Source organism: Rattus norvegicus, chromosome 18 (genome assembly GCF_036323735.1).
Source record: "Rattus norvegicus strain BN/NHsdMcwi chromosome 18, GRCr8, whole genome shotgun sequence".
Classification (NCBI taxonomy): Eukaryota; Metazoa; Chordata; class Mammalia; order Rodentia; family Muridae; genus Rattus; species Rattus norvegicus.
Window position 1 is genome coordinate 17,140,458 of NC_086036.1, and position 27,799 is coordinate 17,168,256.

At 50.0% G+C, this 27,799-nt stretch overlaps 1 protein-coding gene across 39 annotated transcripts in view; it reads right to left on the minus strand.

Moving 5' to 3' along the window:
* Positions 1–27,799, minus strand: part of Celf4 (CUGBP, Elav-like family member 4) — a 278,464-nt gene that overhangs the window by 79,174 nt on the left and 171,491 nt on the right.

A 27,799-nucleotide genomic window follows, 5' to 3' on the forward strand; every position in this document is an offset into this window, starting at 1 on the left:
ACACGGGGGGGCCCTGGATTGGGGGTTGGAGAAAGAGGGTATACAGATCACAGTGGCTCCCTGAAACTATTTGTTTTGTTGTAGGAGAAAAAGGTATCAGGTAGCCCAGGCTAGCCCTAAAACCCCCTTTGTAGTTGAGGAGATAGCCTTGAACGCTTTTGTGTATGTATGTGTTTGCATTTGTTTGTGTTTCTATGAGCGTATGAGTGTATGTGCACACATAAACTAGAAATCAACCTTGGGTGTTATTCCTGGGGAAATATCTTCCTTGGTTTTGAGGCAGGGCTTCTCACCAGGACCTAAGGCTAGCCAATTCAGCCAGGTTGGTGTCTTAGTCAAAGTTCTATGGCTGTGAAGAGATACCACGAGAGTGGCAACTCTTACAAAAGAGAGTATTTAATGGGGGCTTGCTTACAGTTTACGAGGTTTAGACCATTTTCCTCAAGGAGGAGAGCATGGCAGCACAGGCAGATATGATAGCTGAGAGGTCTACACTTGATCCTCATGCAGCAGGGAAAGATACCAGGCCTGGCTTGTGTATATGGAATTCCAAACCCCAGGGATACACGGCCTCCAGCAAGGCCACACCTCCTAATCTCTGTCAAGTATCGCCACTCCCTAAAGACCATGCATTTAAAAATATGAACCTATGGAGACCGTTCCTATTCAAACCACCATAGCTGTCTGGCTAAACAGCTCCAGAATCTCCTGTTTCTGCCGCCCAGGCCGTTAGATTATAGGCACTTGCCACTACGTGGGTTCCTGGTGCTTTTGCAGAAAGCACTTTCCTGATGGAGCCGTCTCCCCAGCCCCTGGCCTTGAACTTGGGTCTCTTGTCTCTGCCTCCTCATTGCTGGGATTATAAGTGAGCACCGCTGCCCGTGCTCTGCTCTCCCACCAATGGTTGCCTGTTTTTAAGGCAGCTGTGGAAAGATGGCACTGTCATCAGCTTTAGCAGAAGGGATTTCAGGAAAAAAAAAGTCCTCGTCAAAGTGAGGGAAGATTCATCTGTAAACCACGAATGCTTGTTCTCTCGGCGGCGTTCAGCAAAGCACAATGACAGTGTGCACCGGCACAGCTTCAGGCTTTCCTGAGCCTGAGCTCCAAGGGAAGAGGAAATGCCTTGGGGCCAGCCTGGCCTGCCTGTGCCCTGTAGACTGCCATTCCCCTGGGCATGCATATTGAAGACAGGGCATGTCCCTCCTGTCCCAACAGGCCTTTACCCTCAATCCATTGCACTTGCTGCTTACGTTTGGCTGGCTGTTCAGAGCAACCTGCAGGAGCAAAGTGTGCAGGACGGGGGAGGGGCCGAGCAGGGGGAAGTGAAAGAAGGAGGAGTCTAATGCAGCAGTCATTGTTCCTTGGGCTCCAGAAGTGGGAGGGAGAGACAGTGAGTTAGGCATGCTCTCACCCTCGCTTGCTGGGACAGTGAGTTTGCTAGTGATGTGCTTTTAGGCACCTTTGATGGAGATGGCTGGAGAGGAAGGGCTCTGGGCTTGTGAAGGTTGAGTTAAATCTGAAGGAATAGTCCCCCCCCCCCATTAAGGTGTCAGGGGCCTCTGAATACACGTTCGGAAAGCCAAGTCAAATCTAGCTTAGAGCCCAGGTACACTGCAGTCTCCAAGGTCTCCCAGTCACCCACCCTCCCTGGCTACGTGGTGACAGCAGCCACGCAGCGAAGATTGATCCGTGGCCCCTCTGTGTAAGAAGCTGGCATGCTGCTATGCACATCCATCAGGGGGAATGCTAGGCCAATTACTCATTTATTAATAAGGGCTTCGCAGGCCCATCCCCCCACCCCTTGCTTGCCTCTCCGAGTGTCTGCTTTCATCTGGGAAGTCTCCCAGGGAGCACCTGACTTGCAGCTCTTAGCCCTTGCCTGTCCCCTTCTCACTTAATGGCCCAGGGGCAGGCTGCATGTTCTTGTCGGAGGTCCATCTGCCAGGCATGTGCCAGCTTTTGACACCTCAGCACAAGGTCCTGCATAAGAGTCACACTTGAGAACTGCAAGATCAAGTTATAAATAGGTAAATAAACAATAATAATAATAAATTGCACACACCTAACGTTTCATGTTGATGCTCAGTTTTGGCGTGGGGCAGCATTCATAGCTGTCTCAGACTCTGTGAAGAACTTGGGTTGTACTCTCCTGTTCCAAGCCTTGCTTGGAGGCTGCCTTCTCTCCTGAGCATGGGGGAAGGGGAGCCTGCCGGCAGGAGCCTGCTATCTCCCCGAAGTGCTGGGATTACAAACGCTTGGGGCCACATTTGGCTTTTTTCCATGTGCGTTCCGTGGACTGACCTCAGATCGTCTTGCTTTGTACTTCAAGCGCTTTACCTGCTGGACCCTCTCCCCAATCTTCTTCAAGGAAGCTTTCGGATCACATAGCCTCAAGTGAGACACAGCCCTCCCCTGTGACTCTGGAGGTGATGAGAATGATCACCTCCATCACTTGGTGATTCACTGTCTCGGAAGTGAGGAGGAGTGAAGTGGCCATGTTCCTGCACACGGCTGGGGGACTTTAAGAGGAGGTCCCAGTCATTGGGATGAAGTTAATCTTGATAGAACGGGACCTGGACAGCACACACCTCGCTGTCCAGGCCCTTTTTTTCCCTGGGTGGGAACAGTGTGTGACAATGTGCTCTCAGAAATGAGAGAGACTTGGAAGGAGGCATTTGTGCTGCTGATTGGTGACAGGAAACAGGAGGGAACCGCTGGACAGAACATGACTCATACTCCATAGAAACCCAGTTGTAAAGCTTCTAGACAAGGGTCGTTTCTGTTCATTCTGTTTCCTGAGTGGTTGGGAAAAGGTCACGCCCTGCCTAGCTGAGCCTAGCTGAGTCCAGCCCAGGCTGTCACCCCTTTCCACTCAGACTATTTGTAGACTCTGATAGAAGCACATGGGAGTGGTCAGATAAACCAGGAAGCTAGGGAGACTCTCTTCCTGAGACGCAGATGTCTGCCATAGCTAGGTCCTTTCTGGTGGGATTACAGAGGGGAGAAGAAATCAAGAAACAATTTAAAATGATCTGTAAGTGGACTTCAATAGCAGTAGGAATTGCAGTGGCTCTAAAGAAGCATTCCTCATTCAGCCACAAAGACAAAATGACAAGTAGCGTTCCTTTACTCTCCAAGCAGAAAGGCTGTGTAAGTGATGGACCAGCCACTGTGCTTTTGTGCTAAGTCCGTACCTGGGAGAGGCACAGGCCCACCTCTAGCAAACAGGCAAAGCAGGCAGGCCCGTCCGAATCACAAAGCAATGAGTGATAGAGGAAGACTTGTTTTAGGGTGACAGGCATGGTTGATTTCTGAAGGACACACAGGGGTCCCTCTGCTGAGAAGGGCATGTGTCTGTCAAGGGAAGGCTCTGGGAGAACACAGAGGTACGAGGAGCTGGGGGTTAGAGGCACTACACGGAGGTTTCTGGACAAGTATGTGGACCAGAGCTCTGAGTGTAAGGAAACGAGCAGAGATCAGACTGAGGCAGTTGGGTGTCGAGTCTAAAGTGTGGTCAGTGGAGTAAGCTTACCATCATCACCACAGTCTGGCAGACTGTTCAAGGAGGAGGAGGAAGAGCCAAAGGAAGTCTTTAAGTTTGGATATGTCGTCTGGGCGGTGGTGGTGTATGACTTTAATGCCAACCTTCAGGAGGCAGAGGCAAGCATGGAGTTGGAGGCCAGCTTGGTGTACAGAGGGGGTTCCAGGATAGGCAGGGCTACATAAAGGAAGCCTGTCTTGAAAAGCCAAAACTAAGAAGGTTAGGGTTCAGAATTTAGGAAAGGGACACAGCCGCAACAGATCGGGAAGCATTAGCATCTGTTATGTAGACGAAGGGCCTTGACTAGCAAGGGTCAGCATACAAGTGGCTCCCTGAAAAAACGACACAGGCTACATACACACTGTCATCTTGCTCTCGAGATAAGCCCAAGACTGTCCTGGTGTGAACGTGATGTGATTATGTCAGAAATCTCTCACCCTGGGAAGGGAAATCTGTGAATGCCCGTTCCAAGAACTTGCAGAAGTTCGTGCTTCTGAAAAGTTAGCCACTCACTCAAGCGCTCTCTTGTCCAAACATCAAACTGCTCATCCCTATTGCCCAAGTGACGGTTTACAGTCCCCACCCACTCAAAGCCCTTCCTGGCCACTACCAGCAGCTCTAAAGCAGGGTAGCACGATTCCACTAGATCCTAGTCAGTTCTCCATACTGTAGACCCGACTGCCGCTAAATCCTATTCTAAGCATCCTCTCCTTTCTGGTGCTTCATGAGGACTACCACCATACTGTGTGTTCTTCTGCTGAGCTTGCCTAGCTAGATCAAGCTGAAGTCGGATGGCCTCGCCAAGGTTCCTTCGAGGTCCAGAGTCTAGATATGGGTGTAAGGAACCAAGCAGAGAGTGGACTGAGGCAGCTGGGTGTCAGCGCAGCTCTGAGTGCCTGGTTCTGAGGGTAGGTTTCTTTCATCCAAGACTTGTGATTCTGGGATCCCCAGTCCCTAGGTTTATGGAACCTGAAGTCCTGTGTCAGGATTCCCAATGGCAGCAGCAGGGCTGGACCTCTGACCTTACCCCACATCAATCTCTGAGGAGCCCCCACCCAGAGACTTCCATATTGACTTCAAGGTGACACAAGCAAGCCCTCTTGTGGGTCAGTCATGCTCACACCCACTTCCCCTTTTCTTTCAGAGTTTTATTTTTGGGGCAGATAATTAGCATAGTTCTTATTAATATTATATTTTTAAGAGAATGGGTACTAGTCAGAGAAGGGGCAGGGAGGGCGGGCCTTGTACATGCCAGTAATCGCCTTGACAGCCCGAGAGGAATCCTGGTACACTGACAGTTGCCTTTAAGTGGCCCAATTAGCATAAGAAACAGCTCACCAAAAGTTCTGAAGGCATCATGTTGATTAATGCAATTTATCTTGCAAACCGGTGGCAGACAGCTGAGTCTCTGCTTCTGATTATTCTAGACACTTATACATATCATGTGCGTGTAGTTACTTCTACAGGGGCTCCTCGTCTTAGTGTCCAGCCTGTGCCCTCAGGCCCAGGCCCAGAAACCCAAGGATGATTGTGTTAGGCCTCAGCTTCAAGCCCGGGGCTCAGTGAGGTCTTGCATGGCCTCAGGTCCCTGCCCCCATGAGCTGTCCTTGATATAGGGAAGGACTAGATTTACACGTATACAGAGCTAGAACTAATAATGATGATGACAGCAATGATGATGATGATGATAGTGGTGGTGATGATGACGATATAACCGGCAAGGATAATGAAACTTTTCTTGGGTGGCAGCTCCAGGCAGCCATAGAAGTGGCCAACGGAGAAGTTTAATGAATGAAGATAGGACGTACAATGTTCTGTGCACCCATGGTCCCCATCTAATCAAGGCAGATGTATAGTGGGAGGCTAACATTGTCCTCTTCCTTTTATCTTAGATATCTTATTCTGGAAGCTGCGAACTAACTGTCTAAGTGTCTCTTGACTTGGACGAGGTAAGACAGGAATAAGGTAGGAAACCAGCAAGCAGGGTAGCTCTGAGGGCTGTAACTTCTGAACTGAGGGATTCTTTCACACCAGGACAGTCCTGAGGAGTTACATGTACTCTTTGATTCTTTTGTATTTCCTCCTTTTTCCATCTACAACATTTTTATTTATTTATATTTCTGGGTCAGGGTATGTATGTTGCTCTGGCACACATGTGCTAGTCAGAGACAAATTGCAGGAGTTGGCTCTCTTTTTCTACCATGTGGATGCTGAAGATCTACTCAAGTTGTCAGTCTTGGCAGCAAGAACCTTTACCAGATGAGCTATCTTGTTGGCCCACCTTTTTGCAGGAAGAAAGCTCACTAGTCTGGAGGTCAGGTAGCCTGGTCCTTGAGAGGGTGTGCTTCCCTCCACCACTGTGACAATATCTAAACTCAGGTCAGAATCTAGAAGTGGGTGTCAGAGGCAGAGGAATGTATAGCAGAAGGTTCCCCTTTCGTAGGTGGGGAGGCTGAGAAGTGAAAGGCTCCAAGGAATACCAGGAAAGATGGCGGCATGGCAGTGGGAGTAGGATGACTGACATCCGGTCATCAGTGAAGGGCATGAGTGCAGAATGACCCCCATCAGTGCTGTAGGATGTTGGTGTAGGTTAGTGGTCTAAGACTAAGCTACAGGACACCTAGCAGAGGCAGAGGCTTATAAGAATGCTTAAGACAGGGCCCTTTTGTGAAGGGTTTAGGGACCAATGCTAAGCTTGGTTGGGCATCAGAGTGAAAACCTCCGGAGTCAATCTAGACAGGACAATCACTAAGGGCAGTGGTGGAGAATTAGGCTAGCTCTTATGGGAGGGTATGAGGCAACCGGACAAGGTTTGACAATAGTGGGGTTTGTGGTGAGGGTGGTCTTGGGATGTGGAGCAGGGAGGACCACTTAGGGCAAGAGGCAGCTGGCAGTGGTGATGAGCCAGCGTCTCAGAACTATGTTCCAGAAGGACCAAGAGCCGCCAGGTTGGCCTCTAAAGTGGATGTAGTGATGCTGTTGGCAGGGATAAGAACTTGGAGAGGTGGTTAGCTTGTCTTCCACTCTGCTCAGACTTCAGGCAGACATGATACCCTGAGAGTGAAGGCCAGACACTGTCTCTCAGGAGAAGGTCAGAGACGGCAGTATGAGGTTTTCATTTTTCCTTAAGATATAGGCTCCAGGCTTGGGACAAGTCCTGGGGTAAGCATTTGCTTTATTCCAGGCTGGATGCCAGAAGCCAGGCTCCCTTCTGTTAGCTGTGCAAAGAATCACCATTGTCCGAATTTACGGACCATCGAACCAAGCCTTGTTGAGTGGCCAATAAAGGTCATGCAGAGTGAGAAGAAACTTAGTGTTGCTCTGCTGTTGTTGCACACCGAGGAGAAATGGGGCTCTGTAAGACAAAGGGCACATGTGACATGTGCATCGGAAGGTCCGTACTGTAGGAGCATTGCACATCACTGCCTTAGTCATGCGCCTGAGAGAACACGGTGAGCGTGGGCTAGGGTGGTTCTTCCACAGGCGCCTGCTTGGCTCCATATCAACATCAACTAAGAAACACTGATATTTTGAGGTAGAGATAAAGATGTATATTCTCTCACAAACTCAGAGATGGTCCCACTCCAGCTCCCTGACCCCCTGCCTCAACGTTGAATGTTCTCTGAGGTGAGCAGAGATCTGTGGCAGGATCCAGGAGGGAAAGGACCTGTTCCACTCTCCAGGAGGCCTCTGCCCACCCCCATCCCCCTCCTCCTCTGCCTCCTCCCCCTCCTCTCCCTCCTCTTCCTCCTCTCCCCCTCCCCCTCCTCTCCCTCCTCCTTTCCCTTCTCTTCCTCTCCCCCTCCCCCTCCTCTCCCTCCACCTCCTCCTCCTCCTCCTCCTCCTCCTCCTCCTCTTCCTCCTCCTCCTCACTGATGCACCTGCCTGCAGAGGCTCTCAGCACCACCATGCTGCTCAAAGCATCCCGGTGGATGTGGGTGAGGAGGAGGCCAGGACAACAGTGCAGAGGCCTCTCTGGTGGCTCATCCTGTAGGGAAGGATGTGTCAAGAAGGAAGAAGCTCACTTCTTAGCAGCTCTTTCCCTAGCTGTCAGGAGCAGGTCTCCTTGGGTTAGGAAGTGGGTCATGTGTGTGCTAGTGTGTTTGTGTGTGCGTGTGTGCACGAGCATGTGCACTTGTGCTCTTGTGCTTGTGTGTAGATGTCCATGCACACAGTTTGGGTTTGGAAGTCTCTGAATTGTGTCTGGGTAGAGTTTGTAGAGGAAATCGAGGAGGAGTAGGAGGACGGGCAGAAGGCTGTCTGAGAGAGACAATGTGTGCCTGCTCAGTGGTATAAGAAGTGTGTTTATATGTGCATGTCTGTCCCTTTCCTTCCTTCCTTTTTTCTTTCTTTCTCAGGCACGGCCTTAACATAAAGCACTGGTTAGCTCAGAACTCTATGTAGTCCAGGTTGGCCTTGAACTCACAGTAATCTACCTACCTCGAAAGCATGAACCAGCACACCTGACTTTGCAGGAACATTTTTGAGAGCACGCTGTGGGGCCCTTTGCCTGCAGGCCTGAATATATTATACACATGTGAATGGGCATGGGAAGATGCTTCTAGTGCGATGTCTGGTCATGTCTACCATGCAAGAGATGTTCGGGAATGTGAAATGTGTGTGTGTGTGTGTGTGTGTGTGTGTGTGCCGTGACACAGACAGCTGAAGCAAACTGAAAAATAGAGGCCCGGCTGGACAGGCACATTGCAAGTGGGTGGGTAGAACAGTCCGTGTAGGCTGTCTGGTGGAGGGGGTAGCGAGCCTTCTACTCCTTTTCTCTGCTCCTTGGCCACTACTGTCTTCCCGGGTTTCAGTGGCTGGAGGCCATCACTAAGCAGAGTCTGGTGAGTACTGCACAAGAGCCTGAGTGGGGGCCTTTGAGAATTCTACAAGGTGTCTGTGCTGAGCCCGGTGTCTCCTCAGTAAAGACTAAGGTAGCCAGGGGTCTAGCTCAGGTCTGGCCTCCCAGGGTTCCTGGGAAAAGTGCACTGTCTCACTGAGACCCTTAATCTCTATTTCAAACAGCAGCTCAGGTGCCCAGGAGAAGGCCCCCACTTTCTCCTTTTCTATCCCAGATTTACTGACCGATGGACAAAGCCACTGTGGGGCTATCAAAGCTACTCTGCCGACTTTTTACCTTTTTAATAGAAAAATATAGTGTGGCACTCGTCCACCTTAAAAGTGAAAAATAGAGAGCATAAAGCTTGATTTAATAAAGACACCAAATAATAAAATATTCTTTTGTTCTATGTTATGGTAATTGAAGGGAGAGAGAGAGAGAGACTGGGCTGGGAGGCAGCAGAGAGAGAACTGGGAGAGTCAAGCAGGGTTTGGAGCTAGCCCAAGGGAGAGGTGCCCAGTAGGACACCGGTGCACAGAGAAAAGAGGGAGAGGAGAACCAGACTCCAAGGTACATGGGGCAGTGCTCCAGAGGGAGAGGCAGCCGTGTGAGCATCCAGAGCCCTGCAGTGGCTGCCTCTTCTACCTGTTCAAACCATCAGTAATCCTAAAAGGGACTCATGAGACAGCAGGTTCGTGAGCTCAGAGATTGAAGCCCAGGTAAGCTATCTGATGACTTTGGTCTAATGCAGCCCCAGATCTCTACTGACCCCCTAAGCCCCACACGCTTAATGCTAGGCACGTGACAGCCCCCAAGATCACCTCAGAATCCTCATAGCCTTGGCCTGAGCTCCCCAAAGTAACCTGGTCAGCCTCCTTCAAGCCTTCATTCTCTATACCTTGCCCTTCCCAAAGGACCCAAGGACCCAGCTATTGCCAAACCTGCACTCTACCCATCCTCTTTCCACCTCATTCTCTACCACTGTTTGACATGGTCACACTGTGAGGGTGTCTGCTTAGCCTGAGGTGCTCCTGAGTACTGCAGAAGTAAATATAGGAGCTGGAGGGAATCTTTAGAAGAGGTTCAGGGTGTCAGGGAGGGAGCCTAAAGGAACTGAGGTTTGAGCAGGAGCCCACAGAACCACAAAGGCCTGGATGCATTTCAGATTGCGGGAAGTGATGGGAGGAGGCAATGTGGGTGAGAGGCACAGTGTGGCAGTTTCTGTCAGCACAGGTTGGGAGAGCTGAGTGAAGAGACACGGGGGTGGGGGGTTAGGGCCCACCATGTGTGTGTTTACATGCTCTTGAGGTGGTTTTACACATGGCTAGGAATAGGCAGACCTCTCTCTAGTTGTACCTGTCACTGATTCCACTACTTTTAGGCCACACTCTCCTAGATGGTACAGGATGTGGTATATTCTGCTACATGGTATTAGCTCAAAAAAGTCTTGTCCAAAAGAAAAAAAAAAACCAGCCAAGGATGGCAACCTCAAGAACCAAACAAAGGCAGAGCAGGTCAGAAGCTTCATGAAGAACTGGGCATATGGGAAGGCTATGGTCCTTGGGAAGGGCCATTTAGTGGTCATGTCTTGATGTGGAGCTGAGCAACCCTGGACCACTGAGACCCCAGCAGAGCCATCAGTTACACCTTTGCAACCACAGTGGTCTGTCCTGTTGAGTGTTATTTAACAAACGCTTCTTCCCCATCTGGCCACCACCTCTGTGAGAGGCTCTTGTCACGTGTGCCATGGACAGAGCCTCAGGAGACTCTGAATACCAAGAACTCCAATGGTGCACTGGTGTACACACAGCTGAACGGGAAGTAGCTAGAGGCCAAAGCCCTCAGCAGGTCACTAGCAGTGTGACAGCTTATCAAAAACAGCTGGGTGAGCATTTGCTGTGAGCCAGGCTCCTGCCCATTACAAAGCAACCAGATTGACACTACTGGCATTGTCCACATGGTGAGGTCAGAGGGGGAAACTGAGGCTTATACGGGTCCAGTCACTGTGCAGCTGGGTAGCCCAGAGCACGGAGGTAGGAAGCTTTGTTCTAGGTCCGTGCTCCTGTAGTTGAAGTGGCATGTGCAGCCTGACTTTGAGACTTTGGATAGACACTTGCCAATCTGTGGTGCTGGCACCCAGAAAATGATTCTCCAATATATGTGACTTCCTGAGTACTTTGAACCAAAGGACACTGGATAAGCTTCAGAAACAGTCTCCCTATCCCTGGCCTCTTGTCTACTTCTGAGGTGAGCTATCAAGACAAGAATTCTAAAGGTGGGTCATAGGGACGAGAACCCATGGACCCCCTAGAGCATGCCAGGCTCCCCTCTCCCTGAGGACTGTTATTTCAGAGGTCCTGCCCAGCACATGGCCTTTGCTGGGGTTTCTCATCTCAGCCTGTTAGTGTCATGAAACCCCATGTCTACATGGCTATCCCTTCTCCAGCAAACCTAAGAATAAAAGCAGTTCTCCAGTCATCTTTGTGCCTTCATTTCTGGAGACACAAAAATCTTGGATTAAAGAAGTGTTTTGCTTCACCCTAGCTCCTCTGTCTTTTGTTACAGGAGAGGTAGCCAGGACCCTTACAGACCCTTAGCGTAGATTTTACCGTTAGGACACACAAGCATCTGAACTGAGCTGTTCCACCAGAACGTAAGGCTGACTGAAAAGATCCCTACTCTTCCTGGGTCTCTCCAGGGACGTGACTTCATTATCAGTGAGGATCACGGAGGGCACACTGACAGCTGAGTCGGGACCGGACTGAAACAAGATTAACATACGAAAGAAGCCAGTTGGCAGAGGAAGTGCAGAAGCCCTGTCTTATCAGGCCTCGTCTGGCCCACAGGCTAGGGGGCTGCAGTAGCGCCAGCTACACAAAAGGGAGGCAAGTACTGTGTCAAAGTCCTATAAAGGACCCTGCACCTCCTGGCCAGGCTCTTTTGGGGTTTTCCCTCTGCCCACTAGCTTACGTCCACGCTCGTGGGAGCTCTCAAGACCTTTTCTAACAAACTGTTTCTAACTCTTTGTCCTGAACACAGAATTTTGAAATCTACCCTCTGAATTTGCAGCAGATACTAAGCATATTTTAACTCTGTCTTTTATTGGTCTCTTTTAGGGATAGTGGCCTAAAGACTAATCATGTTTCTCCTGACACTCTGGGCTTCCTCTGAAGCCAAGACCTTTCCCCCAAGATCATCGCTTATCTGATTTTTCTCTCTTCCTCTCTTTCAGTTCCCTCCTTCCTGCAGCTCTCAAGATTCACAACTTGCCTGCCCTGGTGTTTTTCCTCTCATAAACTCTTATCAAATTGTTCCCAGGCTTCTGTTTGAGTCCATTTTTACCTTTTTTTTAATACATAAATAAATGAGACTAAGTACTCAAAGGGAACCCCAAAATGCCCAATAACATCATTTCTTTTACGTACGAACCCCAGAATAGGCATGGCCCATGCTAGATGCTCATTAAACTTTCATCCTTCCCAGCAGTCGTCCTTTGCATGGCCCCCAGCAGGGCTGAAGCATGGAGCAGTCTGCTTGCGAAAGCAGCTCAGACGGAGCAGATACCCTTTGTATAGGTACCAAGTTTCCACCCCACCTGCTTTTCCTGCATCAGAGGGCAGAACAGAAGCTACCACCAAATTGACTTAGGGCACAGAGAGTTAAAGGATGGCTGGGAATTAAAATCTTAGGACAGGATTTCCATTCGGAGCAGAGGCTCCCAGTGGCTCTGCTCAGGGTTCCTGCAGCTCTCTGGAAGCTGGGGTGGAGTCTGGCTGCTGCCCCATTAACAGAGTTATTTAGACCTCTTGTTAATGGCTTGGAGGACAATGATCCTCCTGGATATGTAAATCCAGCCAAGGTTGTTAACAAAATTAGCTTTCTGTCTCAAACCTCTACTTGTCTCAGGATGGTGTTGGGACCCACCTAAGTGCACTGCTTGGGGTGTGTGTGCCTCTGTGTGTGTGTGTGTGTGTGTGTGTGTGTGTGTGTGAGTGAGTGAGTGAGTGTGTGTGTGTGTGTGTGTGTGTACACGTGCTCACGTAGGTTCCCGGGGGTTCTGAGCTCTGTACACCATCTTGGCTTTTTTCCATCCTCAGGGGTCACTATGCTTCATCAAGGACACTTTTAATGGCTTTTAAAGCTCCTGCTTAAGTTTTCTGGAAAGACTCCCCTCAGAGAAGCTCAGCTAGGAGAGCAACCAGCCCATTAGAGCTGCTGTTGAGGTGGCATTTGCTGGTAGGGGGTATGTGTGTCTTCCTTCCTTTAGCCCAGAGAGGGAGACAAAGGAAGGAGGCCAAGGTGGGGAGGGCACCCAGGATGCTCAAGGGGCCTGAGGCCTATTGAGCTTACTCTGCATGGGAAGCAGGCAGTGACATCTCTGGCACCATACCCAGTGAGGCCCCTTGGACTGGTGTGTTCTTGATGACAGCGCCCTCAGGCTTGGTGAAATAACAAAGGGCTCAGGGCAAAGATGGGGAGGAGGCCCATGAGGAGCCACAAAGTCGGGTCCACCTGTGGCTTGTTGCAGCCCTGACCCTTAGGAATCGGTCAATCAAGGGGGAGGGTTCTGATTAGCTGGTCTCTCAAGCCTGATGTTCACTCGTGCACCCAGTGAGGGTTGGTCTGTCGCTGAGTTCTTCCTCCTCCCACCCTGAATGGCATTTAAATGTTAATCAAGTCTGGGTTGCAGACTAACCCTTCCTGGCAGCGGCCGAAGGTCGTAGCCAAGCCTGCCCTCCTGGGATCGGGAGGTCCGTCTACCTGGCAGGGACTGTGAGCTTTTGGACTGGTCTGTCAGTCAGAATAAACCAGAAGGCAGTTCTGCTCGGCCTGCCTTCCTGCCTGCCTGCCCAGGGAGTACTTTGCTCCCCTCCTCCAACACCCTGCTTTTCCTCATCTCTCTCTCTCTCTCTCTCTCTCTCTCTCTCTCTCTCTCTCTCTCTCTCTCTATCTCTATCTCTCTCTCTCTCTCTCTCTCTCTCTCTCTCTCTCTGTAGGGTGTCTCTCCCTCACTTCCTCTGTTGACTCTTGTAATCCTTTCCGCTCTGCGTTTCAGTCTGCTCCACAGACTGAGGTTTGAAAAGCTTCCCCGGCCTGACCATGTTGCCTGTAGCACTTCTGAACCCTTCGGGAGTGATAAAAAAAAAGGCTTCTGGAAAGGAACTTGCACACAGTAGGTCTTTCATTGCTAAGTTCTCAGTTCTGCCTCAGCTTCCTCTTAAGCTCTTCCTGAAAGTCTCATTTCCACATGCCCTCCCCCCTTAAGTGGTTTCTGTCGGTTGAGACCTACTGGTTGAGAACCACTGTCATAGCGTCAGTGGCATGGGTGGCATGGGGTGGGGACTGGAACTTCTCAGTTTAGGAGTTTAAGAGGCACTGAGTGTGTTTTTGTATCATGAAAGCGCGCATGCGCAAAGGACGAGAACAATCCATCCAGGCAATATTTTCAGCTACTTGAGTTTATGCTGCTTGGGAAGACAGGCAAGAAATAGAAAGGAGGGGCCATTGTCTCCAAGTATCCAGGCCCAGCATAACAAAAAGCACCAACAGTGTTCAAGTGTGACTTTTCTACAGGCCTCCTCTGAAAGTCACATACCTTTCACTTTGTGCAAAATGACAATAGGGGGGACAGTCTGGTCCCAGCGAGAGCATGGTTAAGACACTGTGAGTGTTGGCAGGTCACATCTGAGTTCCCAGAGCTTTAGAGGCTGAGGCAGAGGGAGTGCAGAGAGTTCCTTGGTTAGCCTGGGCTACAGGTGAGACCCTGCAACAAAACTAAGCCCCCTGAGTGAAATAAATAAGACAAAAAGTAAAAAGATGTGGGCCGCCGGTGGCTGGAATTACCGTTGGCTATTCATTCGAGCTGTTTACCCAGGCTTCCTCATCCAAGTTCCAGCTCGTCTGGACCTCATGCAATTGGGACACACACCCTGGCTCCCCTAACACTGTGCTTTTCTCAAATCCACTCCCACCCTTTCCTTAGGCACAATGCAGCCCCTAGCTCCCTGGGGGTGGGGGATGCCCGTGCAAGTGTGTTTTGGGAAGCACAGTGCTTCTGAAATTAGGGCCCCCTGGACAGGACTGGAAGGAGGCAGATCAGACAGGGGTGTCCCTTTCTATGAAATACTTCCTTCTCAGATTTCCTGCAGTAGGGATGTTGGTTTCCGTGAGCCACCATTTGCAGGGTTTCCCTAGGCATTCAGACTCTGGACCCCAGCCTCAGGTCTCTGTTCAGCCTCCATGGAGTTTGTTGCCCCCCCCCCCACCTCCGCGCGCCTTTGATCTTTTTCCCAGGATACACACTAGAAATACAGAATTCAGGTATCGCTGACTGGGAGAGAGTCAGGAACACAGGGATCCCTAAGCAAGAACTTTCAGAATTTCAGAAGGCTTGGCCTGGAGCTGTAACTATGGTCTTGGTGGTGGGTCTACTGGGCAATGATTTCTGTGGGAGATCCTGCTTTGACGTCGCACACATGGTCCACAGCCCAAAGTGTCTGCTCAGTCTATGAGAGAACATGCCCCAAATTCAGAGCCTAATCCTTTCTGTTTGGGCTCAATGAACTTAGTTAGAAGAAATGCTTCTAGCAGACCAGGGCTCATGCACTGTCTGCATGAGGTAGAAGTCAAGTGCAAACGCTTTCTCTGCAGATCGGAGGGGCACAGGAAGAGAGCAGACTGAGAAGGCAGGGCTTCTGCTCCTTGTAGCTTGGGAGTGGGACAGGGAGACAGGTGTGTCTGGGACATTGAAGAGGTCAGACAGCTGTACTGGAGGAAGGAGGAGAGGGGGGAAGTCAGTGGGGACCTGGGCAGTTACTGAAAGTCTCTCAAGATGGTGGGTAGCTGGCTGGGTCTAAAGGGGGAGGAGATGAAGCTGATGAGGGTGAGTTCACTAGGAGAATAATTTATGGGGTAGGAAAAGAGACACGGAGAATAGTACTGAAGTCAGTGGCTGATGGTCAAAATGGGCCTGTTGAGAGGGGAAGACACAGGCTAGCATACTAAGGACTTTAGCACCAGCTCTTTGTTGATGCAATATAACGGGCAACGGTTGAAGATTCTTGGGCAGGGGAATAGCCCAGTGAAGGAGGGATATGGTTTCAAGCACCCCAGTACGAAAGACAGAGATTGGTTTCAGCATTTCTCTCTCATACCCGGGGTTGACTGGAACCTCATTAGAGCATGGGACAGTCTTATCTACAGTACAGTAAGAGCCTGATAGAGCAGGGTGCATCAGTCACTCAATGCTTGAGGAAGAGGAAGATTCGGGATTTCTGTTGACATACCTGCATGTGCACAGGAACATAGAGAGAGAGAGAGAGAGAGAGAGAGAGAGAGAGAGAGAGAGAGAGAGAGGAAGAAGAAGAAGGAGGAGGAGGAAGAGGAGGAGGAGGATCTGCATGTGCACAGGAACATGGAGAGAGAGAGAGAGAGAGAGAAGAAGAAGGAGGAGGAGGAGGAGGAGGAGAAGGAGGATGAGGACAAGGACGAGGAGGAGGACAAGGAGGAGAATGACTTTGTCATCTAAGATTAAGATCAAGAACTGAGGAGGGGTCGGTGTCTGGATAAGGCAGGAGACTGCTTGGACAGCTTGAAGACTGTGCTCAGGGTTACAGAATGCTTGGATTTGGATCCTGGACCTGCCCACCTTGCATGCTTCTATGCTCCCTACCACCCTTGGAGCATCTCTGTGTAAGGCTGACTCCGGTCTCCATAGCCCACATTTTCTTTTCTGCTCCACTTCCACTCTGTAGCCCTCAGAGCTCATCTGGGTGGCTGTTGCTTTTTGTTTATGAGGTCTTTACCAAGCTAAGATCTTTGAGATTCAGGTGCAGAGGCCGAAGAGCTTGATCTTAAAGAAATGTCTGTTGGCCTTAGAGGCAGATCTGCGAGAAGCAGCCTGGAAAAGCGTGGGGCTGGCCACACAGGAGGATGTAGGGAATGGCAGAGTCATGTGTTAGGGTGATGCAGCGGGGCAAAGAGATGGAGCTCAGGTTTATGTGAGAAGCTTCCTGGCGGGGGGAGTGACATGGAGAGTGCATTAGTTAGACAGGAGGGAACCATGAGTTAAAAGGTGGGAATTTGAGGGGCGGTTGACAAGGGGAAGGGGTGATGTAGCTGGAGTCAGGACAGGACCTGTGGCTTCTGGGGTGTGTGTGAGGGGGAGGAGGACAGGTGAAAAGTTAGGACTGTTCTCCATGAGTCACTCGGGATGCTCCTAACTAGGACCTGCAGCTGTCTTTCAAACGAGTTCTGGCCTCTGGGCCCTGACGGTTGCCTGGTGAGAGCAGCTTTCCCCAACTGAGAGCCAGAGAAACAGAGGAAGGAAAAATGTAAATCACACCAGGAAGAGCTTTTGCTTAACAGAGAGAGGGAGAACATAAGTGACATTTGGAGCCATAATACCTTAAAGTCAATATCATTACCTCTGATATTTACTGTCAGCTCACCGTGCCTGCGAAGAGGAGGTTCACCTAGCTCTCCTTCCGTACCCCACCCCACCCCACCTCAGTGAGCAGCTGCAGCTCACTGTTTGCTGTCTTAAAGCCCCACGCCTTCCAATCTGCTACTGGTGGAGAACAGAGGCAGGCCTGGGCTCATAATCTCTGTTACCTGACCTAAATCAGCGTGTCCTGAGAAATGCTTCCTAGGGGGAATGCTCAGTGTCCTGGACCCCTTCATGAGAGTGCTGTCACTCCCCTCCTTGCACCAGAGTCTTGGGGTTGTGAAAACCAACAGATCCCCTCTTGGCCTCCACAGAGCTGATGTAGCAAGTGTTTTTGTTCCCTGTCCCCAGAGCTAACCAGGTTGGTTCATCTGGCTTGTCTTGCCTCGTGTTCCTGCAAAAACCTAAACTACCTCAAACTAGACGGGCATAGACAGAGAAAACCAGCCTGCCAGAGCACCCAGTTCCTAACTCCCAGGTTCCATGGCTCATGAGGTTTCCAACCCAGCAGGCCCGGCCCCGGGAAGCTTCTCTGAACATAGGATTCTTCCATCACTCCTTCTGAGGGGTCAGCTAGGCACTTCCTGAGACTCTAGAGAAGCAAGAACAGCCACCTCTCTGCTGAGGGACATGGATTTACGCTGCTCCGAAGTTGGGGTGGAGACTCTATAGGCTCCTTGGTCTTCAATGCTATGGGGAACATGCCAACTAGAAGGTGTTGGTCAGGGTAGAGGTGCCCTGGGGTTGAAACCATGGAGCCCAGATGCATTTACAAGGAAACTCTGAGACCAACTGCCGCTCTGTATGCCAGACCTAATTTTCATTGTAACACACACACACACACACACACACACACACACACACACACACACACACACGCACACACACACCATATAGAACTCTGAGTGGGGGTGACCAACCTCAGTAACTTAACCCTGTCACTATAGTCACATATCCTGTAATTAGCAACAAACGTGCTTATGCTTTTCATATTTGTTCCTAAGCTCGCTTCTGAAAAATGGCGTGAGTGGCCTTAATTCTGTCCCTTAGAGGCATAGAGGAAAGCCTGTTCATTGTGATTATGTTTGAAGATCATCTTTCCAGTTGGGCGTCCCTTGGCTTAGCAGTGCTAGTTCTTTTAGCCCGTGTGGCCTATGTAACACATATCGAGTGCAGGCCATCTTAGACACGTCAAAGCCTATGCGGTTTTTACCCATCACTTCTGTGGTCCCCAGACCTGGTTAGAGTGAGACCAACACCTCTTCCTTCAAAATATCCCACATGTCTTAAAGCAGACTAAGGATGCCAGGATGGCCACACACTACAACCTCGTCCTATAAAGCTGCCACTAGAAGCAGTCATCCTACGTGACAGCAGGTGCTTTTAAGCCATGCCTTCTTTTGTCTATGTCTCTGAACTTGGATTCTCAGCTGCAGGCACGAGACTCCTCAGTTTCTGCTATTGAACATCTCGTTGGGTTTTATCCATCGTTTCCATCAGTTGGGACTTCTTTGTGGTCTTGTTCTATCATTTATTAAGACGTGTCACTTCCCTTAGCTTTAAGTCATCCCAAATCTGGCCAACTGACTGGATATCATTAAGTGGGGTCATTGAAAGAAACGTGAGTTTCAGCAGGGGCAAGGACAGAGGTGGTTTCTTATCTAGGTGACATACATCTCCGGGTTGACTGCCTAATTGCCAGTTTTCAACTGGTTACAGCCCTATCTGATCATTCTGTCACCCAGCACATTCTTTCTTAGTTATCCACAAGACACTTCTACAAAACTTGCTGAGGGTCGAGGAACTCAAATTAACCCATGGGCAGAGGAAATCACCCATTGGACCAACTTCTTGGGGAGCCTCTTGTCGACCCCAAGGACCTTTATTGTTTTTCTGAAAACTCGCACCCTTTCTGTCATAGAATCTTTTTCTTTTTCATCTTTTTTTATTGAACAAAGTCTTTCTCCATGTAGTTTGATGACCTACAAACATGTGACCTACCTGCTTTAGACTCCCCAGTTCAGAGATCACAGACATAGACCGCCATATCGGCTTTGTTTTAGAATCTTAGCAATGATTCTCTTGTCTGTATTTCAGGGTTCTCCTCCCTGACCATTGGTGAAAACCAAACTAATATCTGTCTTTTGGGGTATCATAGCTCCATTCTCATTTGTCATTCTTTAATATAACTAACTAAGGACTTATCAGTCTATATCTACCAGTCCTGCTGGGAGAAGACACTGAAGGATCTGACCCTAGATTTGTCCACAGGGAGCTAAGGTCCCGGGGTGTTTTATGGTTCTTGGGACCTGATTCCCAGTAGTGTGACCTCTCCTCAGAGGAGACACCAGAGGAGCAGTAAGCAGACATTGGGGGCCCATTGGGGGCTACACCTGGTGGAAAAATCTTTCTTTCCCATACAAGCCCTTGGACTAAAAAGCTGCAGGCATCTTGATTTGTTTATGGAGGAGCAGTGCCAGCCTCTTGGTCTATACTTGGGTTGAAAGGGGAGAAAAAGACAAGAAAAGACCCATCAAGCCTGATAAAAAGGGCTGGTCCAGGATGGAGTTAAAACAAGGCTAGGGGACTTTGGGAGTGGTGCTTAGTCCTGGGGCCACCATGAAGGTGATGGAGGCATATGTCTGATTCTGGGACTAGACAGGTCACATGACTGACACGATCCCACTCAGAAGCCTGTAAGCACAGCTTTTCAATGTGTTGGAACCTGGTATTGGCAACGTGGACAGTGGAGTCTCAGGAAGCGCCATTTTACTGGCAGGCTCCTGCCTGCAAGACACACTGCTGTGGCCTCTTGAGAGCAGGGCTGGAGAATTCATGGGGGATGACAAAGAGATTTAGCTGAGGGCACTGAGATCAGCAGCCGATACCCTTCATGTGCCTCCCGTTCGGCTGCTAACTCCCGCAACCCAACAAGCCAGAGAGAAGCAGTGACTCTTCTCTTAGGGGCAGGATGCCACCATTGCCAGGATAGCTCTCACTCACTCAGGGAGTCTTGCGGTGCTTTGCTCCCTGCCTGTGCCTCTGCTGGCTCCAAGGTGTGAGTCAGGAGGAGACTGGCATTTCCGGTTACTGGATTTGGGCTGCCCTGCCCAGCCGGCAGCATTAGTCTGTGTGTATACAATCATGAGGAAGGCTTCTCCTGTGCCCAGCCAGCCTCGCCGTAGACTCTACTCTGCTTGAGACTTTCCGTGATGGGGAACAAACGTGCACACACACACGGCAGTGTCTGCTTCCTTGAGGGATTTTACTGAGGTTGAGATTAGTGATGAATGCACCTGGAGTCGTCAGGAGATACAAGTGTAGTGGTTCACATGGCCAACTTTTAAGTATCTAGGAGAGAAACTCTGGACGTGTTGATGAGGGGGTTCCTATATTGGATTTATTAAGGAGGGTTCAATAGGGCTTGACGCTGGTCTACTCCAGCCTTCCGTTGGTCCTCTCTATTAAGGGACACACCAGTAGGGCCTCATAGACTTGCCAACGGTACCGGCATGGGATGAATGCAGGGACTACCTAACCAGAGGCTGGCTTCTGCTGACTGCTAGCCCTACACAGATTTGGTCTCTCCACCGATTTGTAGGATGATAATTATTCACAGTGTGAGTAAGGGAACACACATAGATGGAAAGGGTGCTGCCGGGACTTTTGGATTTTCCCCTTGATCCTTCACAGAATCAGAGACCCAAGAGTTAGGGGTGTGGCCAGGGCAAGCTCCCTGCCCCAGCACCCACAGACACCTATTTCCGGCTATCTCTTGTCAGGCCTGGAATGACTGCTTCACCGTGGCCCCACCCCAAATGCTGGAGGAGACCTTCTTAATTGGGTCCATGAGAACTTTATTACTGGACAGCCACTTCCTTTGCTTTTCCTGTAACAAATTATCCTAATGATGTGACCCGGGACCAGATGTTAATTGCAATGGAAAGTAATCAATTTTCTTTACTGAGCAGAAGCTTGTGGGCAGGCTCCTTGGGAGCAGAAACGGGCATCTTAATGAGGAGGGCACCTGAGGTGCCCATCTGGGCTGTCCCCACCTCTTCTCCTCCATGCCCTACTCAGCCCTTTCTTACAGGGACAATAGTGAGCCCACCGCTTTCCCTGCTAGAAAGAGCAGTCTACCATGTCCCCAGATCAAGTCTCTCCCAGCTAACTCTCAAGAGCTTCTGTAGTTCCTTAATCTCCACGGTTGGTATTCCTTCCTAGTACTGGGGCTATCATCCCAAGGCCTCCTTCAGCCTGGCTGTCCTTTCCCTAATTTGGGCCCCTCTGCAGCCCAGTCCTGTCCCTGCTAGACTTGTAAATGTCCCTCTCTCTCCTCCACCCGGGTCACAGTCCAGTCTTCCTCTGACCTTCAGTGCCTCCTAGTTTCAGTGGTGGGACTTGGAGAATCCTGACTGCCACACCTTCACCCCATTTATATTTTGCCATGATTTTGTGATTCTCCAGGGCTTCTGGGTAGGGAGCAGGAGTCTTGGAGTCTGGCCTCACATTGGTTGTAAAGCTGCAGAAAGCTTTTGTGGCTCACCTGGAATACAGGGAGGGGAAGGGCAGGATTCATTTCTTGCTGGACCAGGGTCAGTTTGTGCTAGTAAGCAAGTTCTAGCGGTGCTCTATGGGAAGTCAGCTCCATTTAGAAACATAGCCAGCCCCTTGGGCTTCAATATTATTTGCCTTCAGCTGGGTATACTACTGGGAGGGGTGAAGGGGACCCAGGGGAGGGGATGCAAACAGGAAGCAGAAGGGAGCCCTTAAGTAGAGAGGTATTCATAGTTTGTTTCAGACCACCTTAAATTAGATGCCACCTCCCACTCACCTCAACGGTGCCTGGCTGGGGCAGAAGGCCCTCCCTTGTCCTAAACCTATTCCTTGTGAGTTGCCACCTGAATGGAGGTGGGGGATTGGTCCCCAGCGGACCTAATGTAAGGCAGAGTCAGAGAGGGCCACAGGGGTGGCCAAGGACAAATTCCCCAGACTTTACAAATTCCCAGTGAGTCTACAATTCTATTAAGTAGGATAATGGATTTTAAAATGCCTCGAAAAGCAGAGAGTGCTGTAAGATGGGCGGGACTGTTGTTAACAGCCGCATTCTTCTCAGAGCTTGGAGAGGAAATAAATCAGACGCTTCTCACACCGCACCGAGCAAGTCCCTCGGAAGCGTTCATTGCGGGGGAAGTAAACACATATATATTATAAACCCCAAATTAAAGGGAAATGGCGCTTAGGGGTAAGCCAGGCTTTTATTTTTTATCTTTATTATTATTTTTTAAAGGTAAAATCCAACAAATGCTGGGAAAGGAGGTTCGTGGGGAGAGGCTCATGCCAGCCTGTGTTGGGTCTGTCTGGGAACCCAGGGCAGAGAGCAGCTGAGGGGTGAGCCCCCTCCCAAGCACGATGGGGGATGGAAAGCCAGGATGGCCCAGAAGGCCAGCTTTGGATTCCTGCGTCCATAGCACCGAATGGCTCTTTAGTTTCCACTATCAACCCCAGTCTGCTGACTGACTCCATCTCGTTTAATGTGTTCCTTTTTGGCTTGTCTGGGCACCTCACCAGGGGCCCATTCCCTTCTCCTGTACTCCTTAGCTCCATTCTGCCTCCTGCAGGTCGTAGTTAGACACCTCTGATGATAGGGCAGGGCTCCATCCTCCTGATCACCTGTCTTCCCAGGGACTCATTGATGGCAGGCACCTAGTAGGTGCTCTGAAACCGTGCCCTGAATAAACAGGTAGACGGAGGGACGAGAAGAGGAGTGCCACAGGGCAGCGCTGTCTTCACCCTTGGCTCCCTTTTGTCCGCGATGGGTTTTTATGATCCCCACTCCTACCCCAAGCCAGTTGCTGGGTTTTTGAGAACGTGTGTAAGCTGAGGTGGGGCTGCACCCCAGTTGGGTTGTGGTCTTATTTTTTTTTCCTCTCGTACCTCATTAAGCTTAGCTTCCAATTACGTGTTAATGATGCTGGCTGCCTTTTGTAGGCTGAAGTTTACTGCAGTGTCTTTAAATTTAATCACCTCCATAATGGCCAGCTCTGGCATCGCAAATAAGAGGCCGAGGTGGGGGTGGGAGTGAGGGCGAGGGTGGGGGGTGGGGAGTACAGTCTTCTGCTCCTGAATGAGCCAGCGAGATCTGGGATCCCATGGAAGCTAGGGAAGTCCTTCAGTGTCTCCTTTCCCCAGAAACCATTTAAGAAATTCTAAGAACTGTCTTCTCTATCTCGAACAGGGTCCCCTCTGCCTCTCCACTTGTAAGTGTATCAAGAAAGAGAAAGGCCAGACTTGGGGAAGGGCTTCCTGCTTGGGTAGGGGCATGAGCAGGGACGGAAAGATTTCTCCTCAGAGAGTGCTTAATTCCTGAGAAACCTGGTGGGCACTGCTGGTCTTCCCTCCATCTCTCATAGTACATCTTGCTGAGAGGACAGAGGTGTGTGTGTGTGTGTGTGTGTGTGTGTGTGTGTGTGTGAGAGAGAGAGAGAGAGAGAGAGAGAGAGAGAAAGAGAGAGAGAGAGAGAGAGAGAGAGAGAGAGAGAGAGAGAGAGATCAGTATCTCATTTTCCGTATTCTGAGGCTTACCCTTCACTTTGCTCACTTCCCATGAGTTCTGGGTACATGTGCATTTGGGACATTCAGGTCACATTTTACATTGAGCCACAACTGGAATTTGAGGCTCTTCTCAGTTTGTAGCCTCAGTTCTCTGAGTCTTCCCTTTAACGTACCTAAGGGTGAGCTGGAGTGGTAGGCTGGCCCTCCCAAAGTCCCAAAGATTGTGGAGAAGCAGACTGTTGCTCTGTGCTGCCTTCCTCTTGGACTGGCTGTCACTCTCTCCCCGCGAAACCATTCAAGTCCTCCCCTCACCAGCACCATCCCACTGGGAAGCATCTGCCACCCTCGGAGGTCTTTTCTCTGGCAACTTCCCATTTCATTTATACCATCCTTCTGGGTGTCTGCTATCCCCAGAGCCTATATAACAGGTCTTCTCTCCTGGGATGAAAGTCTGTGTATATGCAAGCTCTCTCCTCTCTCTTTCCTCTAATCCTGTCTCCATGTTGTCCCTGGCCAGGTCACATTCTTGTCTTTCTCTACACCCTAGCTTCTGCTACTTTGCTACAAGTGACTTAATAACCATAAGCCTCTACCTGCCTCCCACCCGCTGTCCATCCACTCACCTACCACCCATCTATCCACACCTGTGCATCTACCTACAATCTGTCCATTTATCACCCACCATCGATCTATGCATCTATCATCTGTTCCTTCATCCATATACCTACTTTCCACCCATGTACCATCCATCCCTCCACAGTCCATTCCTACACCATTCACCTGTCTGTCATTCACCTGTCCCATTCACCATGCATCTCTTTATCATCCACACATAATCTATCATTCATCATTTCAGTCCACTCATCCATTCATCTGTCTCTCCATCCATCCACATCCTTCCATCTATTTATCCGCTGCTAGAATTCATTCACAACTCATCCACTCATCCATTACTCATTCATATACCCACTGCCCATCCCTCAACCCTCCATCCATCCATCATCCTCTATCTATCTCTTCATCTACCATCTATCATTCATTCATGGTCAATTATCCATCCATCTGTCTGTCCGTCCATCCATCCATCCATCCATCCATCCATCCATCCATCCATCCGTATTCAGGGCATACTTGATCCAGGCCCTGTGCTCATTCTAGAATCAAGCATACCCTCCAGGTTCCAGAGAACCACACAAGAATACAGAATACAGACAATTACATCACAAAATGCTATGGAGGAGGCACTCTCTAAGTTGAGCGCCAAAGTGCAACTGGGTTTTGCGCAGACCTTAGCCCTGAATTGCAAGAGTCTGGAATGCTGAGGCTATACTCTACAATCAGGTGCTTTGGAGGGTCCATGGGGTCACTTGAGGGAGAGAGCCTTACAAGTGTCCTGGGGTAGGGACTACATGCTGTCCTGTGAACACTACTTCACAAGGGGTAAAGGAGGATGGAGATTCAGTTGAGGGTGGAACAAGGTTGGTACTGACAAGGTCCACTGTCCTTCAGACTCTTTCCATCACACAGCACATGGCATGGATGAAAGAGGGCTTGGGACAACTTAGAGGATGTCTCAGATGTGATTGCAGAGACCCGCCCTGGGCGGACACCTCATGTGACTCTTGGTCCATAGCACTCCCTCCTGACTGTACTGATTTCTGAACCTGCAGGACGTTTCCAGTAGAGCCTTCTCCTGTATCAACCTACCTGGTTCTTCCTTACTAAGAACTCTGACCGATATTCACTAATGGGCTCGTTGAGAACTGGATGGGAGACACAACCTCCCAGGGGGAGCTTTAAGAGGTCTCCTGTGGTTCAGGCCTTCCAGGAGACTCCACCCCAGCCCACACTTTAGGCCAGAGTCTGTGAACCCTAAATCAACCTGCTTAGGGAGCCAAGGAGAAGAAGTAGAAAATAAGAAAAGATCACAGTTAACATCAGTGGGTTGCAGCCAGGAGTTCCTGCTGAATGAGTAATTATCGCTGATCCTGCCTCGGGGAGGAAAGGGGTGTGTGTGACTGTGTGAGGATGGATATATGCATTTTCTGATTTGCTATATACATAAGCGCCTTCTAGCACTTGCTGTATACCATAAATATTCAAAATAAAGTGTGTTCTGAGAACAGTGTGTAGAGAGAGGGGGTGGGGTTTGACAGCAGGATATACACAGCAGTAGATTTGCATGTCTATGACTCCGCCTTCGGCACCTGGCATCAAAACCCCAAAGGAACAAGAACAGGGGGTATATATTAAGGAATGTGTCCAGATTAGGATAATAATCAAAATTTAAAAAGCCCAACAAGTACTGACTTAGAACATATTAAGTGCCACATAGTGTCTTAAAGGCCAGACATCCATTCATAGAGACCGTTTTTTCCTGATGGTAAGAAGGGCACCAGTACCTCCCCATTTGGTAGATGAGAAATTTGAGGTTCAGAGGTCAACAGCTGGTGACAGCAGTGGGGCCCAGGCAGGCTGGGTCTCATCCTTCTTTTACCACCCCCCCTTACACCATGCCTTTCTGGGCAGGTGGTCTCTAGAGGGTCTAGGGAAGTCAGACTCAGAGAAATTCAGACTTGCCCTACCCCAGCCTCACAGCTGGCCTGTAGCTGAATGTACTCTGCAAACAAGCCTGGGTTCCTGGCCATGCCCCTGACACTCACTCTGAGGATGGGGAGAGAAGGCTACAGCAGCTGGTACACTGCTTCCCCGTGTCCTGCTTCTTCACCGTAAGCAGGAAGAGGTGGGTGAATCCACACGTGTGCACACACATGTGAGAAATCTCCTTCCCACCCCCGAGAGAACTAGGAAGCAAGAAGTCTCTTTCTAGAACACAGCTCGACGCAGAACTAGGAAGTAGGTCAGAAAGGCCCGTAAGGCTTATTAATCCCTTCATTGATTCAACAAATGTAAAATGTTTACGGTCCGTGCACTGAAACTCTTGTATGCTTTGCTCATGGAAAACCCACTCTAGGGCTGTTAGCTGCTGTTGCTTTACAAACGGGACTGGTTTGATGCTCCCCTCTACAGGAAGCGGATGCCCAGGTGAACCGTGGTACCCTAACACTCCCGAGAGACCTGGCAAAGCTCAGTGATTCTGGAGTCTGTCATCAGAGGTGCCTGGTTATTGATTTCATCAGAAGGGTTCAGAGGCCAATGCCAGGCAGGCAAAGAGGGTATTTGCCATCAGGAATAGCAAGAACTCTGGAAGGCAGGCTGGGGAAATGACAGGGGCAGGCAGTAATCTTGCTTTCAGGTGTTTTAGACAGTACTGCTTGCTTGAGGACACCCCTGGGTGTCAGGTTTCCATGCTGAAGAATAGAGGTGCATTTGGAACACATTTCAGGAAGACATTCCCTAATGGCAGCTAAAATGAATGTTTAAAAGTTTTGATGCTTGAAGGAGGCAATCTACAGCCAGCTGAAAACTCCATCCTACATTCTCCTCAATCTCCAGATGGCTCCTGTCTAATGCAGACGTCTGTAATATATAGCCCTAGGACTTTCCCTCCTTAGTCAGGAGCCATGCTGCATCTCTAAACTCTTTTTCCTTCCTTCTTTCCTTCCTTCCTTCCTTCCTTCCTTCCTTCCTTCCTTCCTTCCTCACTCGCTTACTCTTTCTTTCTTTCTTTCTTTCTTTCTTTCTTTCTTTCTTTCTTTCTCCTCCTCCTCCTCCTCCCCCCTCCTCCTCCCCCTCCTCCTCTTCCCCCTCTTCTTCCTCCTCCTCCTCACAGCACAGTCCATTGTTTGATTTGTGATGCTTCATGAAAGAGGAATTAGAGGCCCAAAGAAGTACCATGTGCTGTACAGGTCACCAGAGAGACCCACAATGAGGCCCGAGCTCCTGATGTTCAGTCCCCTAGGCCCTGCCTTGCTGGGTGAGAAGGTGACCAGTTCAAAGCATCACAGAAAATGGTGAGTTTTTCCTAACCCCGAAAGTCTGCACTGTCTGGAAGCCCAGCAGCTTCTGCCTTTTCCTCCTAGACAGGACACAGACTGCTCTTGCAGTCCCTTGTGGCTGAGCTCTCTCCTCTGCCTTGCCTCCTCCAAGGCTTCCTGAGGGATGGGGCAGAGATGCTCAATGAGGGAAGGGGGGTGGGGGCTGACAGAGAGATAGATGGACTGACTGTTGGAAGGAAGCAGGCAGGTTGGTCAGTGGGAGGGGGGCCCATTTTGGCTTTCCCAGTCTAGTTATCTCATTTATGGAGATGGGGGGAGGGGAGGCTCTGTACTTCCTGAGCTGCTAAATGCTGTCACAAAAACATTTATTAATATGCAAATTCTAAGTGGCAATCTGGACCCAGTCGGGTTGTGCTAATTTGCACATTAATATCTGTCTTCAGGCTGGCCTCAGCCCTGCAGAGGGAAGCTTTAGGGCTTGGGAAGGGGACTGGGGAGGGAAGCTGCAGGTGGGGTAT